The sequence below is a fragment of the Apodemus sylvaticus genome, chromosome 14, assembly GCF_947179515.1.
Source record: "Apodemus sylvaticus chromosome 14, mApoSyl1.1, whole genome shotgun sequence".
NCBI classification, from domain to species: domain Eukaryota; kingdom Metazoa; phylum Chordata; class Mammalia; order Rodentia; family Muridae; genus Apodemus; species Apodemus sylvaticus.
In genome coordinates, this window is record NC_067485.1 from 21,011,633 (window position 1) to 21,037,701 (window position 26,069).

Here is a 26,069-nt window from a genome sequence, read left to right on the forward strand (position 1 = left end):
TGAGGAGGAGTTTTAATAATAAGCCACTATGATTTTAATCCTATTCTTGTTTTCTGGAAAGAAAAGGTATTCATAATATTTATCAGTCTGGACCTAGGAGAAAGGGTCTAATTACATTCCACATGGCTTGAACTCCGGGGGAACCCATCCGACGTGGGACTCTGTTAAGAAGTGATTCTGCGCCACACACAATTGAGTTGAAGAGGTCCTATCCGCTTGCTTTTTAAAATGATGACTGAGGGAAATAACGCAGTGGGTACAGCGCCTGCCATTGAAGCGGAAGGACCAGACTTTGAATTCCCCAGCACCCACTTAGAGTTAAGCACGGAAGCTTGCGCCTACAGTCTTAGCCCTGGAGAAGAGGAGACAGGCAGCTTTCTGGAAGCCTTTGACCTACCAGCCTAGTACCAAGCTCAGTGTGAGACCCTGGTTCAGAAATGAAGGGGGAGATGATTGAAGAGGACACCTCAGGGTGGCCTATGGCCTCCACACTTGTGTGCACACGAAGTACGTGCCCACCCCCACACGTTAGTACACACGAGCACACGTCGGATTCTGCCTCAGCGCCCTTAAGATATACTTCAAGAGCTTTCAGTATCGGCGGATTTAAATGTGATTCCCCCTCCCCCCGCCCCCCGCCTCTAACTTTTTTAACAGTCAAGAGTAAATGATGCTCCTTCTTTGGGCTCCAGCATAATGCGGAACTCCATCTTGTGACCAGAAGGAAACTGTACGTCTATATGTCTGTATTTTAAGGAGGCTGTGCTGGTTAGTTTTTAGCAACATTATAAACTAGTCACCTGGGAAGAGGGACACCCCCCCCTCCCCAAGTTGAGAAATTGCCTCAATAGATTGGCCCACACGTGTATGTGTGGAGCATTTCCTTAATTGCTAACTGGTGTAGGATGGCCCAGCCCCCTGTGGGCAGGGCCATCCCTAGGTGGGCGGGTCTAGGCAGTATAAGAGGTGGAGCTAAACAAGCCAGAGGAAGCAAGCCAGTAAGCAACATTCCTGTACAGACTCTGCTTCAGTTTCTGCCTTCAGGTTCCTTCCTTGAGCTCCTGACATGGAAGTGTAAGCCAAACCAACCCTTTCCTCCCCGGTGTTTTATCACAGCAACAGAAACCCAGCTCGCGCAGAGGGGACCGCGGAATGGGGCAGGCGGGGAGATAGAGCTTGTTTCTTTTGCCAGTCATTCCCACCACGTGCTGTCTTCTCATGTTGTTGGCTCTGTGGAAATTGAAAATATCCATATTCGCCGAGTCCTTCCTTATGGAAATGCTTGCGTTTTACTTAAATGCTCTCCTACCGCCTTTTCTGTTAAACTCAGCAGGGAGGAGTTGGAACAGATAGAATCAACCTGTGGGGAAGCTGCCTTCTCCTACCTGGATATAGATGCTGTTGCAGGAGGGATTGAGGCCGTAGATTCTAGCTAGGTGCCTACAAGTGCAAGTCATTACTGATCTCAGCAACCCAAGAAAGGGAGGAAAACTTGAAAACTATTTCTGAGACTATTTCAGCCAAGGTGATTGTCGAAATCTGGCTTCCGATGCAAATTAGATTGAGCTTCTTTGGGGCCCGCTTGCATCTGTACATATTTGCCCCGACTTGAACGGGAAAGTGGTTTCCTGAGCCTCCATCTCTTTAGTGGTGAGTCATTTCCCATGTTGTTGAGGCATTTTCTAGCCTTTATTACTGTGTGTAGTTCAAGATTTTTCTCTGGCTGTTTTGACTCCTTAAGAAGTTCACAGTAACAAATTAACAATCACACTCCTCTGGGATGCAAACGCTGCCCTGTAGTAAGTAGAATGATAAACAGCAGTTGGGGAAGCCTGCGTCAACAGCTCTCAGACTTGGGAAGGCTGTGGAGGACTCTGAGCCCAATACATCCAAGTAAAATTAACCAATTAATGGACAGAAAGAAGGGGGTGGGGAGAGAAGGGAGAATCACGTTTTGTTTGTTTTTTGTTTTTTTTTTCATTGCCATGTTTCAAGTGATTTCTTTGTAAAACAACATGGACAGACTCTTGCTTTCTTGGCTGTCTGTCTGATCCACCTGTCCTCACGTGGACCATAATTTAGGTAGCAAGTATGACATTAAAATAGGTGTCTTGTTTCTTTGTGACTCTCATGTTAGTGTGGACTTCTGGATATTTTTGTGTTTCTCTGGGGACACAGGACTAACAATTAGGAGAGACCTTGGCAGGATCCCCATAGCTCTGTGACTGATTCCTTCAAACCCTCAAGTCCACGTAAGGCTGGTGTCTGAATGGTTGTCTCTGAAGTCTGCAGATGGCTGGGGTCTGGATGGGTGTCCTGCGGAATCTGTAAGCCAGAAGGTTGAGTACAGAGAGGCCCCTGCTTTTCTGCTCTGTTCAAGGGGTTGATTGTTCTGGTTGAGTGCGTGGATCTGGGGAATGGATCAGAGGAGACCACTGTCACAAAAGGTGTCGCTCCTTCCTAGTGTGCAGTCTTGGAAGTGAGCCCTTGTCCTAGTGGTTCTATGGATTAGGGACATCTATAGGGCTGGGAAAGTGGATCAGTCAATAAAGTGCCCACCACTCAAGCACAAGGGTCTGAGTGCGGCTCTTTAGAGTTCTTGGGTTTTGTTTGTTTGTTTGTTTGTTTAAAAAAGCTGGGCAGTGTGTGCCTGAAATTCCACTTCTGAGGAAGCAAAGACAGGAGGATTCCTGGGGCTTCAGAGCTAGCCAGTCTAGCTGAATCAGAACTTCAGGGTCACTGAGAGTCCCTGTCTTTAAAAAAAAAAAGTGCAAGAGTACAAGCAATGTAATGGACAATGATCCCTGGTTTGTATGTGCACTAGTATGTGTGTGTGCACACTCACATACACACTCACATACACATCCACAAGCATACACACTCACCCACACATACACACACTCACATACTTAAACACTCATACACACTCAAACACACACACCACACACTACTCACAAACACACATATACACACATTACACACATTCTCTCTCACACACACACACTCCATATCACACATAACACACTTACATACACATATATACATACTCTCACGCGTGTATATACACATGCACACCATACATATACACATACCACACATACTCTCTCACACACACATGCATAACACACACATACACACACATACTCTCTCACACACACCCCCTCTCACATATCACTACCCCCCCCCCCTACACACACATACAGCGGAGGGGGGATTTCATGATTTTTTTTCTTGCAGTTTACACTGAGCAATTGGGCGTAGTCACCACCCCCATTTCAGCCTCTCATGAAGTCTGTCCATATTTAGACAAACTGCCTCACTGCACTTAAGACAGTAGAGCCCTTAGCTCACCTGCCTGGAAGAGCTGAGGGAGCAAACCTCAAACTGAGCCTCGTGACTCACAGACTTAAATGTTCTTACCATGAGAAGACTCTTTTGAGTATGAAGTCCTCGTGCTTGAGGTTCCTTTGAACTGTCCTCGGAGGCTCTTTCATGAGCTGTACTAGAACCAACACGCTTTGGTCTGATGCGGAGAAACACGAGAGTTAGAAAAATATGGTCAGGAACTTGAGTTTGAAGCATTGCCAGAAGCTTTCCGGTGGTAGAAACGTTATCCTGTGATAAATATTTAGCGACGCTACTTGGCTCATGGGCTTTTTAAAAATGCCTTTTGGGTTCAGGAATTTTGAAAAGTCAGAGATTCTTTGTAATTCAAATTTCCTTCTAAGGAAGGCAGTACACTGTTTCATATATATATATATATATGTATATATATATATATATATACACTTAGAAGTTAAAATTGTGTAATTATCTTAATGCTTTGGAGAGATTCTTTTGTGACTAAACATTGGAACTTATTCTGTTGAATGCAGGGAATTTGTCCAGAAAAGCTTAAGGAAATTTAGCCTACGCAGTGCGGTTTGCACGACATCTAAGTAAAAGACTCAGCTGCAGGGGTCATAAATAACACAATTCTATTTTATCTATGAAAGATGGTGTTTGCTTTCTGTCTCTTCATTCTTTTCTTTAGGATTAAATAATAATTGCAGCTCACTTCTTGGGCTTGATTTATAGTATTAAGTTATATGCAAGCTGACTGTATGAAATTGAACTCATTTTAACTATACAAGGAAGGTTGTTTGAAAAAAAGATGATAGCAGTCATTTTTTATAGTGTGTAAATGTCTGGAGATGAAGTACCTAGATTCTTAAAGCAAGAGCCAAGACGATAATACTGTGTGTCATGGTCTCTGGAAATAACTCCTGCTCCCACTAATACACACACACACACACACACACACACACACACACCTTGCAAGAGCTCAGGATCTGTAGTAGAAAGACTTTGAAAAGCAGGATGACTTATATTTCTTAGTAGAATTCTCCCTTATTTCTAAGAAGTTTGCATAAATGTTGGTAGCAGTGTAGCCTAGAGTATTTGAAGTAACATTTGCATACTAACAAAGTGTGTGTGTGTGTGTGTGTGTGTGTGTACACAAGGAGGCCTGAAGTTCATGTGAGCTGCTTTCCTTGATCTCTCTCCACTTTACATGTTGAGGAGACAGAGTCTTTTACTGAACTCAATATTTCAGACAGTCTGGCTAGCCACCTGTTCTGGGGATTCCTGTCTCCAGATGATCTCAAGATCTTTGGAAACTTTATTTCCCCACTACCTCTAATGTCCAGATGAATTTTCTAGAGATAAGGTGGTCAGTTCAATGTGATTTTCAAAAGACATTCTGTCTCTCAGGCAGCTTGTAAGAACCACTCACTGAGAACCAAGACTCAGAGGTGCCTGAGAAAAACTACTCCAAGACATGCTGACCTAATTACAGGAAGGAAGCCATCAGTCAGTCACCTTTTTATTCAATTAAAAATGACCATGGCATGACCTTGTTATGAACTATTCAGGCTGATGCTGCAGACATCCATGATGCACCATGAAAACATACTGTTTTGAAAGAATGAATGAGATAATTTGGGGTGCCTATTACCCACACTTTGGAGTGATGAGATGCTATACCTGGTAGCAGCTCCTGGCTTTTATTTGCATTCGAGATTGCTCAGAACAAGACAATGAGGAACCTACCGGGAAACGTGTGGTAGGGAGGCTTGGAGAGGAACTGCCATCTTGAGTTAGCATATCTTCTTTGTGTGAATGAAGAGGTTTGTGGAGCAGGGCTGACTTAGAAATGAGGAGGTGGCTATTCTCCCCAACCCCCAGCTTGGTCAACTTCCTGGACATCAGCAGAGAATCCTGGACAGTTGCAGAACTGTCCAGAGAAGGTTGTGGTATCTGGCTCTGGCTCTGGCACTGCAAGCAGAGTATCTAGCCTACAGAAAGTCCTGAGAACTATTTCGATGAATGTCTTATCTCAGCTTGTTTTCCCAGAAGCTGTCCACAAAGCAAATTTTCTCATTCTCTTCTACAGCTGTAGGGGTACAATTATTTACCTGAGGACACATGTCAACAGGTGAAGAGTTTGGGCCTGTCCTTTTGGTACCTTTGTTCCACCCAAATAAATAGAAAAACTAAATTTCTAAGTATTTCTTTGGAAATCAGGAAAAGAAGTATTACAGGGATAGAGAAAGAAGTTGAGGAAACTCCTAGAGACCAGAAAAAAAAATGACCTCTGAGTTCAGGTAGAGGCTAGAGGGGAGCTGGTGGCTTAAAATAATATATGTTTGTTCTCTCCAAGAGATCTGAAATCTGAGTATCAGCAGGAGAGGGCCACAGTCTCCCCAAAAGCTAGGGATCAGGGACCTTGTGTCTTCCTGCTTCTTGATTTTTGGCATGTGTCACTCTAGGCTCTGCCTTTGTCTTCACGGTGTTGCCCTGCGCACCTGGACCTTGTCTTTTGACCTTCTTATAAGGATACTGGGCTCTGGGTAAGGACCTGCAATGCTCATTGTCAATGTCAACTTGGCTGTCCTCAGAATCCCTGTGGAGACACATGTGGGTGTGGGTGTTTATACAGAGGTTTAAGTGAAGAGGAAAGACTCACCTTGACTGTGGGCAACCTAACCCTATGAGTTCTGGACTGCCCGCTGGGTACCAGCATCCATCTCCTCTCCCTCTCCTTCTTCCTCTTCCGCTTCCTGCTTCCTGGCTGCAGATGTAATGAGAATCGCTGCCCTAAGCTCTTCCCACCTTTCCTCACCGAGATGGACCCTGTCCTCTTATACTGTGAGTCACAGTACACCATCCCTCCCCTAAGTTGCCTCTATCATGGTGCCAAACGAGTAACTAATACAGGGTGCACATGGAGACCCAGGATGAGCTGATCTGCGATCGTTAGTCAACTTTGCCGAGGTTCTCCTTTCAATGTATGAGCACAGTCACAGTGCAGGGGAAACCACCATTCGACTCGGAGGAGTGGCGAGAGTTCTGAAGCAGAGCAAATGAGAGCATCTCCTGTATGTTTGAAAGATGGCGTGTGGTGCATTATGGAAAGAGGTAGATGGTGCACAGAGCATCTAGCCAGGAAGTCATTTGGGAGGCTGTTATGTGGTGACTCGGCTGAGATGGGATGCGAAGAGAGATGGAGAGATGGGAAGACTGTCGTTCTGTGTAGGATTGGATGGGTTAGAAATAGCATGTAAAAAATAGAACAGGAAACGTGGGGTGTCTTCTGGGTGGGTGACTGTGCTCTTTGGAGACAAAGGGAAAGCTGGGCAGTGGTGGTGATGCCCATGTGGACATTAGGAAGTAGGGATGTCAGGCTTGGGTTTAGATGTGTGGATCTGTAGATCAATGGGCGCATACACGTGACTTGTCATCTCAGAGATGCTGATGCTAAAGCCAGGAGACTGGGTCCTTATCTTACGGGGGCAGGGAGAGTGAGGCAAGTAGACAGCTCGGGGCCTTGAGTGAGATGGACTATGACTCTTGTTGTCAGTGTCTTCTTCCCCTCCTCCCCTGTTGTCACAGTAGTTGTCATCGTTGTCATTATCATCGTCATCTCTTCCTCCTTCTCCTCCTTTCCTCCTTCTCCCCCTCTTCCTCCTCCTCCTTCCCTCTCCTCCTGCCTCTTCTTTTTCTTCTTCTTACTCCTTCTCTTCTTTTTCTTCCTCACCTTCTTCTTGTGTGTGGCAGTTTTCCCTGTTAACATGGGTGTACACACCTGCCTGTGTATTGTCATGAACACGTATGGGTACATGTAAAGGCACACAGGTCAATATTCTTTATTTTTTGAGACAGATTTTCTGATTAAAGCCGGACTCATAGATTCAGCTAGACTGACTAGCCAGTGAACTTCAAGAATTCTCTAGTCTTCTGTTTCCCCAGCGCTTATGCTATGCATGTGCCACCTAGGCGCTTCCCATAGATTCTGTAGCTCGGAATTCCACTTGTTATGCCTGTGTGGCAGTCACTTTACTGACTGAGCTGACTTCCCAACTCCAGTTCCCCATTGCTATGCAGGGCACTGCACTGGCACCAACTCTTTCCATCTTATTCCTTGTCCTCAGCTGGCATTTATGTCATGACCTGAAAAGGCAAGTGTGGGGGGGACGTGGGCCACCAGGAAGTGCTGCTATATTTTTCCAACACAATTATCTGGTAAAAGAAATTTCAAGTCAGTCAGTAACAATACAAGCTATAAGCCTAGATTGGGCAGATCTCCCACTACACTACTCTATTCCCATCTATATTATCCCATTTAACTTGCAGTTTCTCCAGGCCAAGAGCTTCTCTCAGCAGTCTATTGATCTTCCCTAGCTTCTCCCCCTTCCCATCGATCCTCTGTAGCTCCTCCTCCTTCCCATCGATCCTTTTCTCCTCCCCCAAACTCTCAGCTCCTCCCCTTTCCTCCTGCCCAATCACTGACTCTGGCCTTTATTTGAAAAATTAAGGTGGGGAGAAGGTTCACAAGGCAACTCCTCATCTGCAGCCCCCTCCTAGGAGTGGAATTAGCATCAAAATACAAGCCCTGGGCTATCCACCTCTAGGAAGACCAGCCTCAATTGTCATGGGTTATCACAGAAACCTTTTTGGTTAATTTTTATTTCATTGCTAGCACTGGTTTCCTTCCCAGTCTTCTGTTCTCAGCCTGACAAGCCTGATAGGCAGATCCACAGTCTGATTCTTCTTGGTTTAGATGATACGCTTTTTCTTCAAAGCCATCTTCATTTATTAACCTACATTCATTTTTAATTTGAATGCTCCAATCAATAATTCTTCCACTTGACAGTTTTTGACAGTCTGCTGCTACATTTAGCTGTTCAGCATGAATTCAAAAGGTGATCTTTCAATTTGTACAAATGAAGTAAAGTTGTTCTTTCCTTCCCATTTTGGTTTGAGAGGTCTAGAAAATACAAGTGTTTATTTTGCCCTGGGAATTTTTAATGTAGAGGTGCTTAACAGTTTTCTCTACAAGGGGATTCAGGACTACAGAACATTGTATTTTTCTCGTTAGATAGGATTGTATTTATGCTACAAATCCACCTGAAAGGTCAGATTCATTTTAATTGTGATTAAAATCATGGAGATCAGTCATAGTTAAACATATGTTCATTGAGTCCTCGTATCCACACCAGTGTGTTGCTATGGGGAAATTGAAGGAGTCAATTGGCTAAAGTAATAAAGCTACCCTCAATCTGGTGGTTAGAAAAACTAGGAAAGAAATGATAATTTTATCTTGCTATCTAAATGCCATTGAGACACACACACACACACACACACACACACACACACACGATGGTTTTTGCATGCCTCCCTGAGCACATCACAGTCAAGGCTGAGCCAGGCTGAAGACCAAACAGCAAGGAGATACGTCTTTCACTGAAATCACAGCACTTGGATTTTTGGCACTTGAGACGGTCTCCACTGTAGCTGTTGGTTTACATTTTGATAATTTACCAGAGAGCCTTGAATATTGAATTCCTGGCTCGATTGCGCAACTAACCTGCCATCCCCGGCAGTATTAGAGAAGCAGTATTAGTGTGAAAGCTGCCTTTCTCCTCGAGAACTGCAGCTCGAATGGCTCTTGTGTGGACACGGACTTAATGGGAACAGAGGGCTTCCCATCCTGTCCCTCTGCAGTGAGTTTTGTTTTCCTTCCTTAGTTGGGGCGGGGGTGGGGGTGATTTGCCCTGTGTATCCTGGCAGAATTTAGGGAAACATGCCCTGACTTTTTGGAATATTATTTTACCCCAAGCCTATTATTAATAGGCAGCATTCATTGCTCTCTCTGTGTGTATAAAGTTTTCTGACTTTTATACTGAGCCTTTGTGCTCAATAGGTCAAAAGATCTGGAGTTTTCTGGATAGCTCTGGCCCCTCCCCCTTAGTTTTCTAAGGTCCTTCCACTGTTTACACGTTTTGTTGTGGTAACTACTGGGCACTACTTGTTGCCCTGGGTATTTGGCTCTAGCTCTTTTTTTTTTTTCCTTCACTCTGTTGTTTGGGTTAGAGGTGGTGCCAGCTTCCCTCCCCTATGTATCCACTGAGATCCCTTAAACACTGTTCCCCCAGCATCCCGTCCTCTGCCTATAGAAAAGCAATGTGGAAATGAGTCAAAAGTCCATAGAGCTTGAACAGGCCAGTGCGTGCCATGGGAACTGTGACGTCAGAGGGTGGATTGAGCCACGCATGCCTGGCTCCTGTGTCCTGCTTTGGAGCCCAGAGGTGGCTTCAGGTCTGAGTTCAGGGTTTCCCACGCTGACTCGTTGCTAAGTGGCATAGGCGCTCAGAAGGATGCAGAGGGGGTACTTGGGCATGGGAACATCACCCACAGTTTCCTGGGCTACACTGTTTGCATGTTCTCTCCAAGCTAAGGGACAGGGGGAACGGATTTGATGGCTGGAAACTAAGCTATTGATTGGCTTTGGGAGACAGCTGCGTGTTGGCTGTAGATCTCCGTGATTGTCACAGGGTCCATGCTCCCTTAGAAGTGTCCCTATGGAGTTAAGTGGCTGCCCAGGGGAATCAGGGGATGGGCATTACTGAGTCACATTAGGGTGTACTGTTGCAGCCTACTGTGCTGTTTGGGTCAAGAGAGGGATTTTTTTTGTAGCCACACTAGGAATGCTTTGGCCATGGGCTCCCACCCTCCCCATTGCCACCTTGACACTGACCAGGCTGGGGCAGTCTCTGCTTCCTTTTGAAGGCACAGTGTTCTCTTAAGTAAGTTAATATAGATCTGGAGATGCAGCTCAGTTTGTATTGTGCCTGCTTACCATGCATGAGATCTTGGCATACAGCCTGGTAGTATGTGCCCTTACAAGCAGTTAGGAAGGAGAGGCAGGAGGATCATCCTCAGCTACATTGCACTTTCAGGGCCAGCCTGGGCTACATGAGATTCAGTCTCAAAAAAAATAAATAAATAAAAATAAAAAACCTGAATGTATTTAATAAGTAACTGACTAGGGCAGCGGTATGGTAATTATTTTTTAATCAGTTCATCTGTGCATTCCTTTTCATAAGCTTTTGTGTAATTAATATCACTTTTCAGTTTCTGGTTGAGGGTATGGTATATAATTCTCATCTGACTCCTGATTGGTCACTTAGAAGCTTTGGGATACATGCATCATGGTAGTTCCCCAGCATTGAGCTAAGTAGACTTCAGAGCAACATGGAGGAGGAACAACCAACCGAATTCCATTGACCTAGTCCATCTTGTTGCCAGATTATATAAAGTTTTATTAGAACACAGCCATGTCTTGTATATGCAGCTATTTTCGTATCACATTTGGCTGTATTAAATTGGCTCGTTGCAGAATAGGCTGTGGTCCAACAAAGCCCAGCAGATGTGCTAGCTGATCCTTGTGAAGTATAAGTCACTGAAGCAGAGGAAGAAGTGCCTTACCTGCTGCCTGGATTTAGAGAGCAAAGGGAGGGTCCCAGAAGGAATGAGACTGCCAAGGCCTCAGGGCTGGTTAGCTGGAAAGCGGGACCTGCGTGCTAGTTCCTTTTGTGTTTCTGCTCCTTCTGTTGGCAGAGGGCTATTGTGAGCCTTGTGGTTTACAGATGGCCAGCCATGACATCAGACTAAAATAAGACTTATTTCAGTGGCAGCAATGGTTTGCAAACTGACTTTCCCAGGCCAGATCAGCAGCCAGCTTGGCATCCATGCTTACAGAATTCATCCTGTGTGTGTGTGTGTATGTGTGTGTGTGTGTGTGTTTGTGTCTTGTGTGCCCATGGAGGGGAGGTCACATGTATCGTGACAGGTCTGGGGAGATCAGAGGATAACCTCAGATGTTTCTTCACCTTTCACCTTGTTTGAGACAGGGTTGCTTGTTGTCAGACTAATTAGGCCCAAGAACTTTTCCGGATTCTCATGTCTTTCCCTCATGTCTCTCCCTAGGGGTTCTGGAATTACTGAGACTCCTGACATATAACCAGCTTTTATATGAGGTCTGGGATTCAAACTCTGACTCTTACGATTGCACAGCAGGGCTTTTTATTCCAACCCTCACCTGTTAACCTTATGAACATCACCTACCTGGTGCCTGGACTCGGGACCAGTGCTCTTTAGCTAAGGAAATGTGGCATAGAGGCACTTGCAGAGAGCTAGCTGCATGCCATTTTCCTTGGATGGTGTTATATGCCTTCACATGGGTCTCTCCAGGATGCAGTGAGTGGGCATGGTAAGGTTTACCTGTAATCTCAGCACTCCAGGAGCTGAAGCAGGAGGATAGCAGACCCTACTTCATCTCCCTCAACCCTTCCAAAGTAGCAGTCATATAAAGATTTGGCTGCATTTGGGTTAGTGCAGCCCTGGTGTGGGGAGGGAGTCAGAAAGTGTCTCCATGGAGTTGGAGATAAATGGTGATTCCCAAGGAGGTTGGAGTAGTTCAGGAAGAGAAACTGCGAGACAGAAGGGGCTGGGGCCTCCAGCTAGGCAGGGTGTCCAGTAATTGGGAAACTCAAGCAGAGGTAGGGCAAAGGGTGTGGGGTGGTGAAGACATAACAGGAAACATTGCTGGACAACTGGACCTGAGCCAGGGCATTTGCTGCTAAGAAATTCGGACTGAGGTTACAGTCTGGGGGCTCTGAGCTGTGGGTTCCAGAAGACAGAACTTACAAGAGCAAGCCCACACTTGTCTGCATGCCAAGTGTCCTGTATGGCTGGAGTAGGAAGCATCACACGGATAGAAGTAGGAGCTTTATTGAACCCAGGGCTTTATGTGTCCTGGATAAATGATCGATGACCAAGCTATATCCCTAGCTCTCTTCAGGGGATTGGATGGTGAGGACAGGTCCTGGCAGGCTTTGAACTCGCTGTGGAGTTTAGACTGTTCTTGGACTTCTGACCCTCCTGCCTCTGCCTGTGGAGAGCTGGGATTACAGACATTTGCCATAGATTCATTTTGATTGAATTAAGAACTTTCTCTCAGGTGCACAGCTAAATGGTACTGTGATTCGTCAACCAAAACCATTTAAAGATGCTAAATTAATGGTATCTCTGTGAGTATTATCTTCTTAATCATCCCATACTAAAGGTAAAATATTTATTGACCCAAGTCTGCAGCAATTTGTATTCAAACCAAAACTCTTGAAGACTATTGCTATGGATGGTAGACATGCTGTGTTTTGGGTTTTTATTTTTTGTTTGTCTTTTTGTTTGTTTGTTTTTAAGAATACAAATGAATAACTTCTGGACTTAAACTGCTCCAAATCTTACCAGCTGTGTGAATTTGAATATGTTATTTTATGTGTCTAAGCCTGAGTGTAAAATAATGGCATTTCCTCTTAAGATTGTTATAAAGATATGCTAATTTATGAAAAGCCTGTAGCAGGCATTGGCCCTGTGCCTGTTGTGGGGGCGTGGCTCAGGAAGTTAACTTTCCCTTACTTTGATTGACACTGGTGTACTTTAGGGCTGAAACCCTGAGAAAGATGAGTTCTGGTGGGGGAATTATCCAACCCGTTGCTTTCTAAGTGAGGAGTGCAGTGGTCTGCATTTGGGCAGAGAGGGACGAGACGTTTTTAGATTTCAGGCAGGCCCCAAGCTGGGAGACAGGTTGAACTTACTGAAACCTGCCTCTGGTTGCTTTTTCCTGGCACAGAAGACATGAATACTGGAAAATGGCACAGCTCATCATTTTTTGAAGTTAATCTAGATTAGAATGCACTCAGGGTTCATAGTGTATATTAATATAATGAACTGATAATATGAAACACATGAAAACACATGAAACAGGGACAGAGAAATGGCTCACTGGCTAAGAGCCCTTGTAGAAGGTTTGAATTTGGTCCTCAGAACCCATATGGCAGTTAACAACTATCTGTAATTCTAGTTCTAGAGCGATCCAGTGCCTCCTTCCGGCCTCCCAAGATACCAATCATGTACATGTTATATGTGCATGCAGGCAAACACAGATACATGTAAAATTAAAACCTGTGAAAACAAGTTGCAACATGCCTATGAGGTGTCTTCCCTTTTGATATCATAGAAAGTAACTGTTGAGAATACACTACCTTGGAACTTTAAAGAGAAGTACCCATACAGCATTTGACCTATCTTGGATTTTAAAAACGCTATTTAATATGCACATTACTAAATATTACTGTATCTGTGCTAAGACAGTAACTGGAAATTGGAATATTTTTATTTTCTTTTTTAGTTATGTATTTTTCAAAACGCACATATACATGCACATATATACATGCATATATTCTGTACATATATGTATATATGTATACATACATGTATGTATGTATTTGTCTACGCGTGTGGTGCTAAAGATTAAACACAGGGCATTAGCACATGATTAGTAAATACTCTATCCCTGAGTCTCATCTGCAGCTCTGGATACTTTTTAGAAGTTTCAGCACTAAGGAAATCCCCATATACAGGACTGAACTGGCATGCTGGATAAAATGTGTCCTCCCCTGGGGGAACTGTGGCAGGGAGGCTCCGCCCCTTGAGTGACACTTCAGCCAGTCCTCTGCTCAGACTAGTTAGGTAAAAACTGGCTCATGGCCACTGGTCCAGGTGAGAAATAGCAGTGCAGTCTTCTGCATGAATGGGGCTGGTTGCTATCGGAAGGGTTTTCCTGAATCTTTAACTGTGGGAGCCTGGGCAGATCTGGGTATGAGGCAGTGGGAGGCTGTTCTCTGGTCTGCTACATGGTTTTGACCAAAGTTGTTGATGTTTCTGGTTCCACCTCCTTCATCTCTGAATCTGGGATAATCATCACAGTTCTGCCGACCTCACAGGGTTCTTGTGCAAGTTGCTTATGAGTTATGAAGTAGTGTGCACAGAAGGGCTGCTGTTTTAGTGTCAGCTACAGTCCTGCTTATGGGACAGCGACAGCTTTCTGGGCCACAGAACTAAAGTGAGCCGGCAGGTGAAGCTTAACTCTGCCCACTCCACATACCTAAAGGATAAGCATTAGAAACTGGGTAAAGTGAGCTCTGGTTTCCAGTATTGTAGGGTGTGTGTGTGTGTGTGTGTGTGTGTGTGAGAGAGAGAGAGAGAGAGAGAGAGAGAGAGAGAGAGAGAAAGTGTGTGTGTGAGTGTGTATGTGTGTGTGTGAGAGAGAGAGTGTGTGTGTGTGTGAGAGAGAGAGAGAGAGAGAGGGAGAGAGAGAGAGAGAGAGAGAGTGAGTGAGTGTGTGTGTGTGTTGTTTTTTCATTAGTTCTTTAAGAGTTTGATACAGTATCATACAGTATGGACTTGAGGTCTTTCATTGTAGAGTAGTCAACTCATTACTGACTATGCTCCTAGAGAAAATGGACCCTTTCTTTCTCATCAGATAATAATTGCCTGCAGTTTCACCTCTAGGGATAGAATGATGGGCCCAACTCTCTCTCAAGTCTGAAATTTGATCTGGCTTGAGTTTGCATGGGTTTAGGGTGTCCTGTGACAACCACTGTGAGTTCCCATGCACAGCTGAACTTATGTATCAGAAGACATTTTCCATTTCCTTGTATTCATCCACTACCTCAGATTATTGATTAAATCATTAAGTCCTCTCTTCTGATCCCTGAGCCTTGGGGGAGGGGTGGTGGTGGTGGTGGTGTGTGTACACATACATACATATATATATATATATATATATATATATATATATATATATATATATATATATATATAGGCTTCTTAGATGAGGGCTGAGGCATGCATTGATCTATGGGTGTAATGATACATCTTTAGGGGGTTGTTGTTAAAATCAGTTATTTGAACCTGTGCCCAGCATTCTGGTTTCATCAATCTGGGGTGGAGCTTGAGAATCAACCTCAGTATCTCTCTGCCTCTCTCCCTGACTCCCCATCTCTTCCCTACCCCACACCCCACCTTCCCTGTGTGTTCCCTTCTGTGCACATGGAGGCCAGAGGTTGCTATGGGATATTTTTCAAGGCAGAGTTTTTTCACTGAACTGGGAGCTAGAATTCCTTGCCAGCAAGTTCCAGAGAGCTGCCTGGCACTGCTTCTGTAGCACAGGAGTTCTAGATGTACCGTGGTGCTGGGCTCTTCTGTGGTTTCCAGCCATCCACACTCATGTCCTTCAGCTTGCATGAGAGTCCTCACTATAGCCGGCCCTGTGGACTGTCACTGGGAACCTGAGACCATACTGGAAGGATTGATTGAAGGCAGAGGAGAACTCAAAACAGAGTGAGGACATACCCAGCTCCATTTTCTCTTTATACCTATGCCCCACACACCGAAATCACTAGACTGGAACTCACATTCCATCCTTCCTCCCACCGAATAGTTTGTCTTCAGACTTTGGCCAATAAAGACAAGCTGTTGCCCTCAGACAAAGAATCCACCTGAGACCATCCACACCGGCAGCCAGTTTGTTCGCACGCGTAGGTGATCAAAGGCTGACAGTGGTTTCTGGATTTGTTCTCCTTTGGAAAAAAAAAATAGTTCAGTGAGTAAGCTGGTTTTATAGGAATGCCTCTCAAAGCCGTTCCTGTAAACCCAGGGTTTGTAAATTAAAATAGTAAATTAAAATTGTAAATTAAAATAATGTGGACCAGAACCCTACTCTGCTGTTTGCTAAGGTTAAACTTGCTGGCATGGTCTCTGTCAGCGTGCAATGTGAGTATGTGTGTGTGAGTGTGTTGGATATGTTTGTAAGAGTATGTGTGTGATAGTATGTGTATGAGAATATGTGTGTGTGTGTGTGTGTGTGTATGTGTATGTGTATGTGTATGTGAGAGAGAGAGGGTGTATGTGTGTGTGTGTGTGTGTGTGAGAAAGAGAGAGAAGGGGGGTGTTGGATATGTTTGTAAGTGTGTGATAGTATGTGTATGAGAATATGTGTGTGTGTGTGTATGTGTATGTGAGAGAGGGTGTGTGTGTGTGTGTGTGAGAAAGAGAGAAAGGGGGGTGTTGGATATGTTTGTAAGAGGATGTGTATGATAGTATGTATATTAGAACCTCTGTGTGTGTGTCTGTTAGTTATGACTTTACATTTTTCACTTGATTTTCTTGCTGGAGGCAGTGACTAAGAGAGGGAAAGAAAGGGAGACCTGGCGTTAATTGTTCCATCAAATTCGAGTGAGTCACATCTCCAGCTTGTCTTACCGATTCAGCTGCAAAGAGAAGTGCTAGTTCCTGAGGGCAGACGGAGTCCTGCAGACTAGGATGCCTGCTCTCTGGGGCTCAGGATTGGGTATGAATGATGTGAACTTTGGTGTGTGAATGTGTGTGTGTGTGTGTGTGTGTGTGTGTGAAGTATATAACTGGCAAATTATATATAGCCTCCCATCAGATGCCATAGACAGGGTGTTAACTCTAGAAGAGATCAATTACTAAAAATCAGGTGAGGGCTTTTAACCAGTAATACTGACTTGCCTACTACACAGGAGATCTTCAGTTTAGTCCTCCATGTTGAAAATTTTTCTAACCAAGGCTTTGAATGCCATGCATGGAACACAGGGATGATATTTTTTTTCCCTAGCATACCCAAGGCTCTGGATTCAGTTCTCAGCAGTTAATACTTCCTCCCTGCATGCTACTGTCCTGCTTCTGGCTTCATGTACAGGTGTTGAGGGAGGAAGACAATCTCCACAGAAAACCACCATTGGGGTGGAGCAACATGAGCTTGGATCTCAATGTTTGGTTTTTTGTTTTCTCCTTCTCAGTGTGCGGTTCCCTCACATCTTCCTGTTTGCTTCTGCCTTCCTCTTCTGACTCTCAGTGCTGTTTCTCCTCTCGCTGTTCTGGGCCACTGGCCACCCTTCTTCCTCTACCTGGGGCCTTGCTCCCTTGCTGTCGCTTCTGTAGAGCCTCTGTCACTGTGCCCCAGTGCATTTGCACAGACTAGGGATTGCCCCTCAGTGCCCCTACCGGAGGAAAGCCTGGTTATCACTTAATGAGTTGTCATGTCACTTCAGGGACAATTCATGAGGTAAACACACGGATCTTAAGCATACAGCCCAGTTTGTTTTCATGAATACACAGGACTCAGGACTGTACCTGGAATCCTTTATCAAGAGGGAAGGCACCTCAGGACCCCAAAGAGAGGCCTGTCCTCTCTGCCTGGCAGTTCCCACCTTTCCTTAGTCAACCACTTGATTGAATTTCTTTCATCCTAAAACGAGGCTTATGTGGTCTTGCATTGCACACGTTTTGAATATTTAGCATGCACTTTTTGTAGCTACGTCTGCATTTCAACTTTTCTCCCTTCCTCCTCTACTTTCCTCCCTACCTTATCTGAAAACTGAACCTCAGTGTATTTGTTGGTTTCTTCCAATAACGCTTCCTGGGATTAGAACTCAGGTCCTTGGGCATTCCAGTAAGCACCTTCCTCCACTGAGCCGTCTTGCCAACCTATGCTTTCTATTAAAAAAAAAAAAAAAGGTCTAAATTGTTTGTAATCCTATCTGTTAACATCAATAGTCTCTGTAGTGGTATCTCCTCCCCCATTTAATTATTATTCTGTTTAATTTGGGTCCTGGGATCGGACCCAGGACCTTGAACAAGCTAGAAAAGTGCTCTACCATTGAGCCACAATCTCGGCCACACCCCTCTAGCTGCTAATATTGGTAATTTCATTTCCTTCTCTTCACACGTGATCTTTCTGGGTGTTCATTGCATTAAGCTGTCCATGGAGGCTTACTTTAAGCTTCATCAGTTCCTGCCCATATCTGGGTCATTTCCTTCTTTGTCCTCATTCCTGGGCTCAGTCTGAGCTACACAACTTTATACCTTGAAGATGGATGGATGCGCGTGTCCTTTAGTTATAACAAAATGGTCCTTGATGTCTGATAACTGTATAGATGTCCACTGTAGGGGAGCTACATCATCACACAGCTGCTTCCTCTTCAGACTTCACCCAAAGACTTGCAGTGACCCCCTTCCTTTATTCCACCCCCTAGCCATGGGATGTATACACACACACACACACACACACACACACACACTTTTGTGCAGTTAATGCACATCTTTGATTGAAACTAGACACAACTTGTATGTATTCTTCTTCCGGCAAAGCCCAGGGCTGGCTTGATTGGAGTGATCCTGGTATCTGAGAGACCATCCAGTGGTCTACTGCAGCATCCCAGGAGACTTTAGGGGTCTGGCTAGAACACTGGCCATCAGAGTGGAACAGCAGAAGGAACAGTTAATGATCAGGAATTTGAAAGAAAAATGAGTTGATTGTACCAAGCACACATGGCAGATATATCGAATTTCTACCCTTAAAAGTAAAAAATTAAAACTTATTCTGTTCCCTTCTAGATCTAATGCATTTTTTCTTTTTAGTCTCTTTTTTCCTTCACAGTTTTGTTTATAGGAATCCAAAAATGTCTGAAGTATGTAGTTGTATATTACTTCCTTCCAAGTTGAACAACCTCCCTGCCTTGGGAAGTTCATGTGTGCTTGTTTGCAAAGGATCATCCCACCTGGGCTCCTTGACTCTTTCAAACCACTCCTAGACGGGTAAGGAAGGGCATGGGACTCTCACCTGAACATCTAAATGCTCGGAGTTACCTGTTATATATAGTGCCCCCTTAGTTGCACAAGGCCTCAGGGCCAGGCTGGAGAACATAGGCCAGAGACAACTACATCAGGGTGCTTCATGTATGTGGCTGTAGGAAAGCCTTTAATCCCTCTGGGTAAAGACTCTCTGGTGCAGGCTTTTGGAGGGGGGAGCACTATATTGTGAGAAAGCACAATATAGTCACTGGTTCCCTAGAATAAACTTTGGTAGAAGGGAAGCTTGGTTTGTTGTTGGGACCTTAGGAGGAGGAGGAGGTATTGCTCTCCAGCATGAAGGGCTCTAGACCTCAGTCTTCTGCACCACCTTTATCCAGTGAAAGAAATGGGTTACCTGGCTTTGTCCTGTTTCAGGATCCTCTCTCTGTCACTTTCTGTTGAGCCGCCTGACTGGGGAATCACACTTCAGTGAAGGTCTCTCCCCAGAGGCTCATGTCCGACTGAGCAAACCAGTGGAGATACGACTCATTGTAGATAGATCTGAAAGAGGTGGCCGCTGGTCTCAGTGCCTACCTGCTGGTATCTGCTTTTTCTTGCTATCTCTCTCTCTCTCAGGGCCCACTATGAGCTCACTTCCTATCTTGGCTTGCTTTCTGAATTCCTATCACATGACCACCCAGAATGCTCCAGTTGGCAAGAAATTTGGGATCATTGGGCCAGAGCTGTACTCAACAACAAAAAAAAACGACAGAAACAGACTGGGCGAGTTGTGTGGCATACTGATTGATGGTCAGTTTGGTTGAGAGCCAATCTGGTCCCATTAGGCCATGCCTCCCCACCCCCGCGCTCCGCATCCCCCACTGGCACTCACCCTGACAACTTGCTCAGCAGTGAGCACGGCTGAAATTTGTCCATTTGTACAAACGTTTGGAAATGACCGCCCATGTTTGCAACTTGGAGACTCCACATGAAGGTCAGGGTTACTGAGAAGAAAGTAAATCCGTTCGCTGTGATGCAGGGGTGCTGGGTCTTTGGGTGTCAGCCTTCAGTTGGGCTGGCCCCTTCTCTTGAAGCATCCTCTGAAGACTCACTGTCAGGTTTCAGGTTTCCATCATTTTGCTCCCCCCCCGGCCCCCCCCCCTTGTGGGGAATCCACTGCTCTGTGACTTCAAAGACACAGTAGCAAGCAAGCACTGAACTAGGCATGCATTTGTGGGAACTGTTTCTCCTGGTAAGTGTCAAGGGCTGCAAAGAGACATGTCCTAAGGACGCGCGTTCTTTCATCAGCCTGGAGCGTCTTGTTTGTGCGCTTTCAAGGTGTTTCAAGGATGCAACACCTCAAATTATGGCAGGTAAACACTTGAGGTTTTGATCTGTACAAATTCTTCAAGAAAGCAGCATACACGGCTGCTTACAGGGCTGGTTTGTAGCCCTTGACTGATTTCATAGAGTGACATCCGGCTTGTATGGGGTGGGGGAGGGGAGAGGGATGCAGAGAAGGCTGGGAGATCTCTTTCCAATGGTGCGTCACCTGTTTTCTCTCTGACCTGCACAGAAGTGGAAACTGTGCTCAGGAGACCCTAGATACAGAGTAGGCAGCAGGGCTGGGGTGGCGACGCTGTAAAGTGCTTGATTTATGGGAACGAGGATCCAAGGATGCTCTCCAGAACATAAGCCAGGTGTGGTGGATGTGTGTGCTGTAATCTTAGTGTTGGGGAGAGAAAGGCTGGCTGGTCCCTGAGAGGCGTGATGGCTGGCCAGCCGTGCCTTCTTGGTGGGTATCACACTATTGGGAGACGCTTGCTCTCTCTCTCTCTCTCTCTCTCTCTCTCTCACACACACACACACACACACACACAGACTTATAGCAAATGGAAATTAACTCCGGCGTTTATATTTTTAGCCTAGTATTTAAGGAATACTCATTTGGTTGCCCCTCCTCTCACCGCCTTTATAGATTTGCTATTGTTTGGCAGCCGATGAGCTCTAACACAAGGGTCACTATTATAACCATTTTTATTTTGCTCCTGCATCTTACTATCATTAGTATATTAACATGGTCATGCCACTTTTTTTTTTAAACCACCATGGAGATGGACCTTGTATTTCAGGTCATCTTCTCACTGAACAAATAGAGAACCAGCGCCTTTGACCCTGCAGCCCGGTATAGCCACCGTGAGCATGAAGTCTCGAGTCTCCAAATGTTTTCTTTCCTTCCTATCGCTTTGCTTCCCGTCGAGTAGCACCACCGTTCACAGACTACAGTGAGAGTTCTAGAGTTGTCAGAAAGTTTAAACATGGGTCACTGTGTCCAACCAACAGCCTTTAGAAAGGAGTCATGGCTTGCCTAGGGGACCTTGACCCATCTCAGACCACTTACTTAGGAATTCCTGAGTCCCGCTCTGCTGGGCTTGTCCAAAATGCATCATAAAAAAAATTGATAGTTTATTTTTAGATTAATCTTTGATTTTTTTTCTCTTTCTTTGCCTGGTTTTTATATATGTTTTTTAAATAGTATCTTCAAATGGGAGTTTTGTTTTTTTTTTAATTTTTGTTTTGTTATTTAAACAGAAAAGTTTCAGCACCCAAACCCTTTCTGGCCTTATTACTCACGGCTTTCACACTGATGTTCCCAAAGTCCTGCCTCTGTTCAGTATTCGGATATTCCGAATCTGCAGCAGCTTGCCAGAGGGTAGGAAACCAAAGTTTAAAGGTGATGCCATTCCCCCCAAGTGAAGGCTCAATCTGTTTCTTTTCCCGGTTCACTTAGAAACGAGCCAGGAGATTCCCATACTCCCAGAAGCAAGCTCTTGCAGCCACAGCCTGTCTGCTCTAGCCTCTGCCCGCCCGCTGGCTAGCTGGGGGGCTGTTCGGCGTCTTCCCTCCCATCCTCTCCTCTGCTCAGCTTGTAGATCCCTGCGAGTGCTCAGCTCTCCTGCCAGCTTTGGGAGGGCCATAGGTGGCGCCTGAGAAGCTGCGGGGGAGGGACCATAGGGGATATTGTTTGGGTTGGCCATGGCAACTGGAACCACTAAAGAAGCAAGCCTACTTTGGGCTGCTCCGTAAATGGCTGTGATTCTGTCCTATCTCAGAGTTCTTGAGTTGGTAAGTGTGACTCCCCTAGCCTTTCTCCTGCATGCATACTGTCCACCAGGGTTAGGAGCTGGTGGAATGGGGGAGTCCAGAGCTCCCAACCCCAAGCAGAAACAGAAGGTCTACAGAAGCAGAACAGGCAGCATGCATATTCCCAGGGACACACCCCCTAGCCAGGTTTCTGCCAGTCACCCAGGGCTTGAGCGGGGGTACCTCAGAAAGTCTCCAAAATTGCCAGTCTCACTAGCAGGAAGGAACTGAGGGAGAGGCAAATCCAAGAAGCATTTGGTGTGATAATTGCATTATTTGAAAGGTTTCCCCCACCCCCTTTCTTTCTTTCTTTCTGCTTTTGAAAAGCAGGAGCAACCTACCACATGCGTTTCATAAAATGTCATTGAAAAACGGAGCAAGATGCGGAGCGGAGGCTCTGTAGCTTAATAATAGTTCATTTTGCCACTTGGAATAGCTTTTCCATTCAGCTTAGGTGCCATTCTGCTTAGTTTAAGCTGTTATTTTATCCCTAGCAGATTACAGATTTTATATTCTAGAGTTCCTTACTAGGGAAGGCACTTTTTTTTTTAATGCTCAAAGTTAAAATTTTTTTGGTGCAAAGAATAACCTATTATGGGCACTGAGGTTTGAAAGTTACTCCCTCTAAGGGGCAAAATGATTCTTCCTCAAACTCATCCGAGGCTGACATTTCCTTCTGGGGAAGTCTACGGAAGTTGGTCAGGGTTTCTGTTAATGAAAACAAGTGGCCCAGTTCTTATCAGCTTTGGGTATCTGCTCTGTAAGCACATGCCTTGTGATATGGCTGTGTCTCTCTGGGAGTCACACTGTGCCTCTGAACCCTCTTACTATGACCCACCGTGTTCAGCGTTTGCTCTGGTGAGTCCGGAGTGAAACCATGAATAAATAGACAGGGCACAACAGCCCCTCTTGTCCAACTGCAGCTCAGTCCCTGTGTGCCCAAAACCCACTTGGAACTTGACTGTGAATTCAGCTAATTGTACTGGTTCCTCTTTCAAACCCAGCTCGCTAGCATCCTGCTTATCTCTGCTGGTCCTCCATCCCGCCCCGCCCCCTCCCCCACACCGTCCTCCATCCCGCCCCACCCCCCTCCCCCACACCGTCCTCCTTTGAGTGCTAAGGAGACAGGGAAATTACTCAATTTGTAAAGCCTCCCTGGTGTGGTCACAGATGCTGAGATTAGCCTGAATTTTGTAGCAGTTGATGGCAAGGTGTACTTGCCTCTTTTGGCTCTGTTTTTTTGTTGGTTTTGGTTGAAGAATGAGTCATAGTCATTTCTGCTGTGGAGCTTCTGAGTCCTTGAACTGAACAGACCAACGTACACAGATAGATGAACTTCAGTGTCACATAGTAGGATTTGTTTAGTGTCACACCAAACATGGAGGAACAGAAAACAAAAGTAAATCACCCCCCTCCCCTGGGAAAAAACTGTTTATTTCAGGATATGCTATTTGTTATACAAGTGAATATTTTTCATATTTTTTTCTGAATATGAAATGTTTATGTTCCTGACACTGGAGAGTTTTCTGCCTTTGCTTTCTCTTTTTAAAATAAATTCATTCATTCATTCATTCATTCATTCATTAATTCTCTCTCTCTTTCTCTCTTTAGACAAGGTCTTACATTGTAGTCTAGGCTGGTCTTGAACCTTTTATTTTCTCTTGCTTAAACCTCCAGAATGCTGAAATTATAGGTGTGACCCACCGTCCCCACCTTGGCTTCTGTCTATTTGAAGGGTTAGCTGGTTGAAAAAGCTTGCAGTATTTCACATAATTTATTTTATGGACTTGGACACACAGATGACTCTAAACATTGGAATTTTAGAGATTAAGCATGTTTAAGATATCCCAAATGTTCCAATCTTAAATATAGTATTTAGGGTAATTTTTTAGAGAATTTTGTACGTGTATACTATGTATTTTTATTGGATTCATTTCCCACTTAAACTTCTAACTCAACCTGTGGGTCATGACCCCTTGCAGTGTGCATGGGCTGAAATGATTCTTTCACAGGGATCATATATCAGATACCCTGCATATCAAATATTTTCATTATGATTTACAACAATAGCAAAATTATAGTTGTGAGGTAGCAGAAAAAAACTAATTCAATGGCTGGTGGACACAGCAACAGGAGGAACTGTATTAAAAAGTCTCAGAATTAGGAAGGTTGCAAAACATTGGTCCAACTCCTCCCAGATCCATTCCCCATGGCCTGACCCCCTTTCAACTTTCTATCTTTTGGTTTGAATTTATTATTATTTTTTTAATAATCTACCTCATCTAATCTGTGCTCCCAATATACTTATGATGGTTGGGCCATCTGTTGGGGCTTGGTTGATCTTCCAGGGGCCACGTCTGTTAAAGGCAACTGAATCCTGGTGTCTAGAGATATGACTCAGTGATCAAGAGTGTTTACTTCTCTCTCAGGGGGCCCATGGTTAGTTCCCATCATCCTCCTCAGGAACACAAAACTATCTATAACTCAGCTCCAGGGGATCTGAGCCTCTTGTCTTCAAGGCACATGCAGACACACATACCAACACATAGTAACGATAATAAGGGGTAGGTGCTTCAAACACTGCTCCCCCTCTGTGACGAAATGTTGATTGGCTCGATCTTGTGTTGGTGTTGGACAGGCAAGCACAGCTGTCGGGAGTTCTCTGTGGCAGCTCTCTTGTATGTCCTGAAGGCATTGCCTGACTTCTGTCCAATCTAACCTCTGGCTTTTCCACAAGGGCCCCTGAGCCTTGTAGGCAGGATTATGATAAAGACATTCCATTTGTGGCTGAGCATACCACTCACACTTTCCTCTCTGTACTTTGACAAGTCATGAGTGTCTATATTAACTGATAATCTGTTGATGCAATATAATAAGAACTACCCAAAGTAACCTCTTTAAGGTCTGAGAACTGCCGATCTATGATACCATGGAATGCTCAGATTTTACTGATGAGAAATCTGAGGCACAGTAAGTAACTAGCCCTCGGCTCACAGGCCCCTTGTTGGATGGGTGAGGGTGGACGCGAGTTCCCTGGATCCCCAATTGAATGTTTCTTTATTGAACAGATGTTTTCTTTCTCTCCCTACACAGTATTTCTATTAATTATTTGGGAATTTCATATGATGCACCCTTATTAAACTTGCCTCACTTTCCTCCCAGGTCCGTCCTCCCACCCTGTGCCCCATCACCCCAACCCAAAAAAGAGAAACACACTGAGTTCAATTCATGTTGTCCAGGTAATCATTGAAGCATGCCCTGGACAGGTCTTTAACCTTAACGAGGATCTTTGAAAATAACTGGTATTCTTTAAGAGACTGATGTGCCTTGAAATTTTAGTATTTCAACTTAAGTTTTCTTATGACTCAAAAAGCACAAGGAATCCCTAAGATAAACACAGTTGCCATGTAAAGTACCGGGAGCACTCGTCAATGCTGAGTAGATAGATGTCCGTAGCTATTTAGATGTTCTGAGCCACTTCCTAGATAGGTTTATCTGTTGGAAATCCTAATGCCAAGTTCAGGCTGTGCTGAGAACAATGAAATATCAGAAGATGGGCAGAGGGGGTGAGAGTGGGAGGCTTGGAGAATTTGGTACTTAGACAGCACCAGGACAGTTCCCATCAGCCTCTTCCCATGATGGATGATGGCCAGATGCCAATGAAGCCCTTCTTCAGCAGCATCGCTGATGATAGAGTGATGTGTTTGGACTTGAAGGATCTTCAGGTGCTGCTCTCACAGCAGCGGGGAGCATGGTTAATTTGCAGTGCAGGTGAAAAGTTAACCCCCGAGACCCAGGGCTGGTGGCCAAGCTCTTCCTGCCCACTACCCTCTTTGCTCTGCCACCTCTTGCTGTGCCTCTGGCAGGGGGTGAGTGGAACAGACACATACAGGTTCCAGGTGCTTCCAGTGACAGAGAAGCATTGTTGATGAGAGGTGTGTGCAGAATGGCGAGTCAGCAGTCTCGGAGAGGCTCTCGGTTAGTGCCCTGGGGCAGAGCCTCCGTTTGTGTATGTGGGTGGGTCTGTTCTTTCAATGGGGAAAAGGAGTGGTAAGGCACTAGATTGGCGAAAACAGTCTCTATTTCCCATTGGTCACTGAAAC

The 26,069-nt window shown here is 45.0% G+C and overlaps 1 protein-coding gene across 5 annotated transcripts in view; it reads left to right on the forward strand.

Moving 5' to 3' along the window:
- Positions 1-26,069, forward strand: part of Atxn1 (ataxin 1) — a 416,850-nt gene that overhangs the window by 38,731 nt on the left and 352,050 nt on the right. Inside the window, exon 1 of one of the 5 annotated variants that reach the window (XM_052157617.1) lies at positions 986-1,074. The exons of the other annotated variants lie outside the window; for them this stretch is intronic. The gene's annotated coding sequence lies outside the window, so the exon portion shown is untranslated. Of the gene's footprint in view, positions 1-985; positions 1,075-26,069 lie in introns of those variants that run through there. 5 annotated transcript variants of the gene reach the window in all.